Source organism: Onychomys torridus, chromosome 3 (genome assembly GCF_903995425.1).
Source record: "Onychomys torridus chromosome 3, mOncTor1.1, whole genome shotgun sequence".
In the NCBI taxonomy this organism is placed as follows: Eukaryota; Metazoa; Chordata; class Mammalia; order Rodentia; family Cricetidae; genus Onychomys; species Onychomys torridus.
In genome coordinates, this window is record NC_050445.1 from 43,139,196 (window position 1) to 43,147,633 (window position 8,438).

General features: G+C 37.3%; 1 pseudogene; it reads right to left on the reverse strand.

The window, feature by feature from the left end:
- Positions 1–7,096: 7,096 nt before the first annotated feature.
- On the reverse strand, positions 7,097–8,095 carry LOC118579314 (annotated as a pseudogene).
- Positions 8,096–8,438: the final 343 nt, after the last annotated feature.

Consider the following 8,438-nt stretch of genomic DNA (forward strand, 5'->3'; position numbering starts at 1 on the left):
CCCATGATTTAATTTTATAAATATGTCAAGTTTTACAAAATTAATTTGAAATATTTGTTTCACTACTGAAATTTGATAATTGGAAATATAAATGGGTGAATAAATTGGTGTAAATAGCAAAACAAAAGTTAGAATATTTATTAGATATTGATGGAAAACCAGTTCAATAAAGATTCCTGCTTTTTACATACCATTATAGCAGAACTAGACTTTAGATTGAGTAGACATGGAGATAAAATGGAGGCAGACTATGAAATTATGAGATAAGCAGATTCTCTTCTGTTTAATCTTCCTCATCTCTAGCAAGTGTTTTTGTACTATCGAAAAAGAAAATATATACAATAGCCAATACATATATATGTCTAAATATTATGTGTCAATCAAAAAGTATAAAATGATAATTATCCAGTTGCATGTCAATTCTGCCTGAATTGCAGCAGAGTTGTATAGGAATGTTAAGGTGACCCTAAAACCACAGGTAGTGTAATATTTATAAGTGCATACATATTCATCTAGTGTTACTGTTTTAAGAATTAGAGTTTTATTTAACTATTGCATATGCTTTATATTTTGCAAGTAGGTTGCTTATGTAAAATGGAGTAAAGTAACCTATGTATCTCACATAAGCTTGGGTATAAAATTAAATGACTTAGAGAAAAGTGCTATGTGTAAGTATGTAGATGATTGTGTCTTTACTCTGACAGAGGCACCCCCTTTCTAGTTGTTTCCTGTATTACAAAGCTCTACCAACTCTATAAGAGTCACTGCTGTTTGCAGTCAGAATGAAAGAAAATTCTTCCTCCCTGGAATAGATCTGTGACTATAGTCTCATTCGTTGAGTACAGTATTCTGAAAGAGCAAGTTGTTGCCCAAACAGTTCAGAATTATGTTAAAACTACAAATATGTTAATTTTTCATCAGAAATAAAAAGCTCCCTAAGTTTTCATTTACACCTAGGGATGTGTTTATTGCCTATTCTTTACATCCAGAGAGGCTGTGACACCTGCCCTCAAGTACCTTCCACATCTTCTTGACTCCCTGGGAAATTTTCTCTGATTATTTTCATGTTACTTGATTTCAGTCAGAGCTCAGGCTATTGGCTGCTGAAAGTCAGACTCCAAAAGGTTGTTGTCACTCTGCAGACACTAGGAATGCTGAATGAAGAATCTCAGGTCAATGATGATCCAATACTGAAGCTGCAGCCCAGGGACAATTTTACTAATTTATAGCATTCAAGAGCTTGAAGCTCTGGACACCCAGTTTGCAGCCACCAAAAAGCACTGTGCTGTATGATGATCCTTCTGTACAATGTGAATATGTACTACTCTCATTGGTTAATAATAAATCTGTTTGGCCCATAGGGATAAATGCAGGATGAATTTTGGCAGGACAATCAAACTGAGGACTGGACTGAAGAAGGACAGAGTCAAGAGAGATGCAAGTGAGCTGCCTAAGAAGCAAGAGGGGAATGCCGTACTGAAAAAAGGTACCAAGTCATGTGGCTAAATGTAGATAAGAATTATGGGCTAATTTAAGTTTAAGAGCTAGTTGGTAATAAGCTTGAGACATTGGCTGGTCATTTACAATTTACTGTAAGTAACCGAGTCAATTATTTGGGCAGCAGCTGTCAGGTATTTGGGAACAGGTGGGCAGGAGAGAACTGCCCAGCTATAGCACTGTTTAGAATTTTGTATTTTGACCATATGTTTTAGTTCTGACTTTAGGAAAGAACTAGAGTGAAAGGAGTTAACAAATGGTCCATTAAGAAATCTCAACCTACATAGGTTTCATGTTCTATAACCCAAATTAAAGAGTTGAGCTAATGGGCTTGAAGTTACCTCTGTACCACAAGATAGGTGATTTAAGTTCGAAAGAAAAATTCCACTAACATCTTTATATGAAACGTTTGATGCAAGATCTCTGTCAAAGTTTAGACTTGCTAGAAAAAAAATGAAAAAGAAACACCATGACCTACAGCAGTGGTTGCTAAGGAAACCAGCCACATAGTGCTTTGGGTCAGCAAAATCTTCCCAAAGAGTCTGCCATGATGGCAGAAATAGCACTACTGGACCAAAATTTAATTCAATTAAATTCTATCTATAATGACATCTGATTAAAATTCACATCTCTATAGGGCTATAAATCTTTTGTTAGCTTTTAACAATTTATTGCATAGATTTTCAAGGACTGGAACAAGTTGGATACATGTTGACATAGATGGAATAAAGAAAAGAAAACCTAGCTGTCTTCCTATAGGAGAAAGTTGGTACAGGTTGTCAGGATAGAAAGTGGATGAAACAACAGTTCAAGAAAGACTTGTGTTCATCCAGGGAAAGAGTCCCCATGAGGGCAAGGATAGAGACATGGCAAAGATGGAGGTGGGAAAGTCCTCAGAGCAGCTTACTTAAGAGTGGTGCCCCTGTGTCATAAGTGAGGTGATCAGTGAAAAGAATAGGGAAGTTCAGTGTCTAAAAGCATTGTAAATCTTTCCATCTAATTGGAGGTTTCACAAAGCCTATTCAAGATTGACTCTGAACCTTAAGTTATTAAGGTAAAAATCAATATTGGTGAAATTATTAATGCCACTCCACATACTTAAAATGGAGGTTTATTTTGTGGGGTAACATACAAGTGAAAGGATAGTTTACAGGGTCTGGGAAAGGTGTAGTGCAATCTGGAGGTGTTCCCTGGAGAACTCTGCTTGGTCTACCTCCAGCGTCCAGGGTCCAGGAACCAAGAGAGACCCCACATCCAGATCCCAGGTCTTCAGCATCCTCTCTCAGCCCTGTCTTGTAGGAGTGACCATTACTGAAGCCTCAATGGGGTTAAAACTTGCAGGTCAATGCTGGAATGGCTACCCACTACAAGTGGGATTACATGTTCATGGTTATTTCATAAGAAATAATCATTTCTCAGCATTATCATGCCTAAAAGAGATTTATTTTTAATATTCAAACAGAAAAAAAGAAACACAAATGAGCTTTAGCTAGTCTTGCCAATTAAACATTAAGGTGTGGTGCTGTGGATATTGCTCTGTGTAAATAAAGTTCTGATTGGCCAGTGGCCAGGCAGGAAGTATAGGCAGGACAAGAGAGTAGAGAATTCTGGGAGGTAGAAGACTGGAGGGAGACACTGCCAGCTGCCGCCATGAGAAGCAACATGTAAAGACACTGGTAAGCCACGAGCCATGTGGCAAAGTATAGACTAACAGAAATGGGTTAATTTAAGATAGAAAAAGTAGATAACAAGCAGCCTGCCACGGCCATACAGTTTATAAGCAAAAAAAAAAAAAAAAAAAAAGGTTAAGAGATTCTTATGTCCCAAATCAGAAGAGCCCTCTGGTGTGGGACAGAGAAAAACCAACATTTTAATTTAAATCAGGTTGGTTATAAATGCAATCTCTTTCTAAAGAAAAAAAAGGGGGATATGATATAGATATAATAGGATGAAAGCGTAGATTAATGAACTTACTTCTAAAGAGCAACAACTTGTTTAAAATGTTTTACATTGGTATAGATTTTAGACTATTGATACAAACTTAAAGTTAATTTTGTTATACTGTGTGCATATTTCTACTCATGTTTAAGGTATTATGTTTGTATAGCTCATTTTAAATTGTAATGGATAATTAAAAATAGATTAATAATTAGTCATCTATGATAATCATACTCGTAGCCATGTTACTTAAGTCTTCTACATATACATAGATATATTTCAGATAGATAGGTAATCTTCAAATACTTCAAAGACCTACAGAATATGGCATTTAAAATATTTTTAAAATTTAGACTTTCTGGACAGTGAGACATGTCTGCTCCTGGCAGCACTGATTTACTTCAGGAGGAGGATGGGCATTAAAGACACTTCATATGGAGTTTATCTTCACCTTGACGAAAATAGCCATTTGGACAAGAAACTGTTCTTTCCTGGACTTCTTGATCGACTGGACATGCAGGACCCATAGAAAGGTGACCACTAAACTTTGCTTGACAGAATGGTCCTTCAGGTTCCTGCTTCACAGAGGAAACTGCCAGACATTCTACAGGACACTGAGAGAAGTGATCAAGAGACTCTAACCCTGTGGGCTGAAGACAAATGCCCCAACTTTACAAAGGAACATTAGGTGACTGTCCAGGCTGCCAGCTGTCTCTGTCTACTCTTGCAAGACTCCTGAAAAATGCTTGCATCCTTCTCCTGGTTCTCAGGTAATATTATATCCTTCTGAGGGCTTTGATGTGGTTGAAGACTAGATAGTTATTATTTCCTCAATTATGATAAAAGATAAGTTAGATATAAAACCTTAGACTCACAAATATAAGATAGATATGATATCTTCTTTAATATTGTAACTGTAATTCTTGCTTGATAATTGTTTTGTTATATGTAATTGTACTATGTAAAAGTTAAAACCTCCTTTAAAAAAAAAAGAAAAGGGGAAGTGCTGTGGATATTGCTCTGTGTAAATAAAGTTCTGATTGGCCAGTGGCCAGGCAGGAAGTATAGGCGGGACAAGAGAGTAGAGAATTCTGGGAAGTAAAAGACTGGAGGGAGACACTGCCAGCTGCTGCCATGAGAAGCAACTGTAAAGACACTGGTCTGAGGAACTGTGGGACTGGTGGGTAAGAGAGATTTGTCCTGACTGGGCCAGGCAGGAAAACTCTAACTACAGTGTGGTTTATTTTATTGTTTTGACTTTACAAGCTCTTGTGAAATATATTATAAGAATTCAGATAATACAGACACATTTTAACCTCCCTTGAAACTAATATAACATATAGAGCTGAAAGTTTTTTTGATGAGAAATATTTGGACAAGTCCATTGCCTTACTGGAAGTTCTTGAGTTTTCTTTTTGTGAGTAAAGAAAACAAGAGTCTTTAAATGAAATGAACTATCTATGAATAAAACGATTCACACATATTAATTCTTACATTATACCTGAGCCACCCCAGAGAATTACAGAATGCTGTGCAATGTAATATCTTATAATATATAAATATATGTGAGCTGAGAGACAATCTACTTTCCCCCTTACTGCTTTATAAACTAGGAAAACTTGAAATTGATAGTTTTCTCATGAGAAAAATATGCACAATATCTAAAATTGTAAACAGGTAAGGAAAAAAGATAGGAGATTTGGAAAGAAATTTATATAATATGGTATGGAAAATAATATAGCATTTCTGCTATGGGGTGTTCTGTATGTCAAATGTGTTGCTCTGATTGGTTAAGATAAATAAAGTGCTGATTGGCCAGTAGCCAGGCAGGAAATACAGGCAGGACAAGCAGGAAAGAAAATTGTGGAGGGTGGAAGGCTGGGGAGGACAGACACCACCAGCCGCTGCCATGAGAAACAACATGTAAAGACACTGGTAAGCCACAAGCCATGTGGCAAAGTATAGATCAACAAAAATGGGTTAATTTAAGATAAAAATAAGTAGATAACAAAAAGCCTGCCACAGCCATACAGTTTGTAAACAATGTAAGTTTCGGTGTGTTTACTTGGTTGGGTCTGAGCATCTATGGGCCTGGAGGGTGAGAGAGATTTGTCCTGACTGTGGGCCAGGCAGGAAAACTCTAACTACACATTTCCTTAAACAAACTAAACTAGAATTACTATATGATCTAGCAGTCATATTTTGAGTATTTTTTCCAACAGAACTGAAATCAGCATCTCAGAATCATATTAAAACTCTATGCTCATTTTAGCATGATTCATAACAGCCAAAACTTCATACTAAATTAGATACTCATTGATGGGAAAATGTTTTATATTCATATAGTGAACTGTAATTCCACATTTTAAAGGGAGGGAATTCTACAACTAGTGGTAACATGGACACATATTGATGGATAAGTAAAATAGACCAGAGCCTTTAAAAAAGACCAGGGTTGCAGGATTCCACTGATATGAGGCACCTAGAATAGGCACATTCAGGAGTTTAATTAAGAAAGTTAGGGGAATATGGAGTCCAGCAGAAATAAAATTTAGTTGTACAAGATGATTATGTTGTAGAGAGCTCATGAGTTTCTGTTCACACCACCTTAGTGTACACTTAACAAATTTGTTAAAATTCCCTATTGATGTTCTTACCATAATTAGAATTAATGAAAAAAAAAGAAGAATGAAAAGAAAAGAAAAAAATGACCGGAAGGAAGAAAAGGAATCCTATGGATTTCTAGAGCTTTCTTCATGACATAGCTGATTAAAAAAATGCGAAGAAATGCTTGTTAGAGCTTTGAATAGAAATGGAACCTAAGGAAAAATGGCAGATGTGTATGGTTTCACAGTAAGAGGCTGATCATGAGGAGTTGGCAGTTTCTTTCTGCACAAGGCTCACAGTCCTCTTTTGGAAGGACAATTTAAGTACTGTGTTTAGCTGGCACAGGCTCAAAGCAGAGCACAGAGAACAGAGAAGTTCAGCACCCTTGTGATTGAAACCACACCATTGAAGAGGGATGCCTTAATAGTTGTTTTAAGAGCTATACACAAGGAGCAGGGGACAATTCTTTAAAAAAAAAGACATATTCAATACAAAATTTCAATAGTTTTGTTTTATCAACAAGATGCCACTTATAGAATTTCTACATTGATAATATACATCAACCATTAATTCTCAGTATCCTAGAATATAGGCAAAGTTTTCCCTTACTGGGAGCCTCTTCTAAATTACCACGCAGAGGTTTACATTAATTGTAAATGCTCAGCCAATAGCTCAGACTTATTACTAACTAGCTCTTATATTTTAAGTTAACCCATATTCCTTATTTGTTCTATGCCATGTGGCAGTACCTTTATTAACATGGCACATTCATCTACTGCTCCCTTTGCATCTGGATTTCTGATTCCACCCTTCCTTATTCCATCATTCTCAGTTTGGATTCCCTGCCTAACTTTATCCTGTTAAGCTATTGGCCAGTCAGCTTGTTTATTAAACCAGTCACAGTGACATATACTCTCACAGTGTAAAGGAATATCCCACAACACTGTATGATTCAGTAAACACTTTTTTAAAAGTGGGACAAGAATTAAGCCTTTATTGTTGCTGACAGGCTTCATATACTCTTCATACCTAATCACCATCACAAAAAGCTCATCTAGTAAAATTTTAGGTGGCCAGTAACTTCACCATTTAGTTCTAGTGGTCCTGATCCACTTCCCAGGATAGTTAAGAGCCTGGTTCAATCTAAATATGACTAGCATCTTGGATTAAATTTACAGTCAGTGCCAATATTTTTGCATGTGTCAGTAATTCAATGAGGCTGTCTTCACCTGGGGCTTTGACCATCATTTTGGGCTGGCCACAGTCCTCCCACTCTTTGAGCACTTGAGAGTTTCTCCTTTGAGTCTGCTTGTAGGATGAGAACACTGCAGCATGAGAACACTGGGCAACAATTTTCCCTTTTCCCATCTTTAGGTCAGTTCAGTTCAAACAACAAGAATCATTTTGTATTCCCCACTCTCTCCCAAGATGTGTGGTGATATATTGTGCACTCCAATAAAATTTATCTGGGGATCAGAGGACAAAGCCAGCCACTAGATTAGACATAGAGGTCAGACAGTGATGGCACACACCCTTAATCCTGTCACTCAGAAGAGATCCATGTGGATCTCTGTAAGTTTAAGGCAATCCTGGGAACAGAGCCAGGTGTGGTGGCACACACCTTTAATCCCAACACTTGAAATCTCATCCTTTGGAAGCACACACACCTTTAATCCAAGGAAGTAAGATGGCAGGTCAGAAAATGGTATATAAGGCATGAGGAAACAGGAACTCACTCTCTTGAGATGGGATTTCGTAGAGTTAAGAACTTGTGGCTGGCTTACTCTGTTTCTCTGATCTTTCAGCTTTCACCCCAATATTTGTCTCTGGGTTATTTTATTATAAAGACCATTTAGCAATTCGTGTTACAAAGATGCTTGCTTCAGTTTCCTTATCTGTGTCTGTATGTGTCTTAATTGTTGAGTGAGTACTAGGGGCAACATTCCAAGGTGGCCCTGGAGACCACAGAACAAGCACATGCCACAAGCAACTCAACCAAGCTGAGTGTACCAAAATGAGACCAATACCCCATTACCAAGGATTTGGAGGGCATTTGAAGCACTTCTCCTGATGAATGTCTTGTGATTCTCCACTCCTAAGCAAGGAACATGCTTTATGCAGTAATTGAATTAATTCTTGTTTCCTTGTACAGAACTATATCTTTGGCCAGAAGGGATTTGGACAGTGTCTATTGTTTCTTCACAGTCACAGAATTGCAGACTGCATTTACTTGGAACATTTCTCCTTTTTTGGTAGAATTTTCCCAGTAGTATTGGTTGTCTCTGATCTCATATGGTCTTCATTTATTATGGTCTGTTATTCCTTGTTGTCTCTTTCTGTTCTTGATCCAGCTGGAATCTCCTGCTCCACTAAGCTCTCTTTCCCTCGAACCTTGT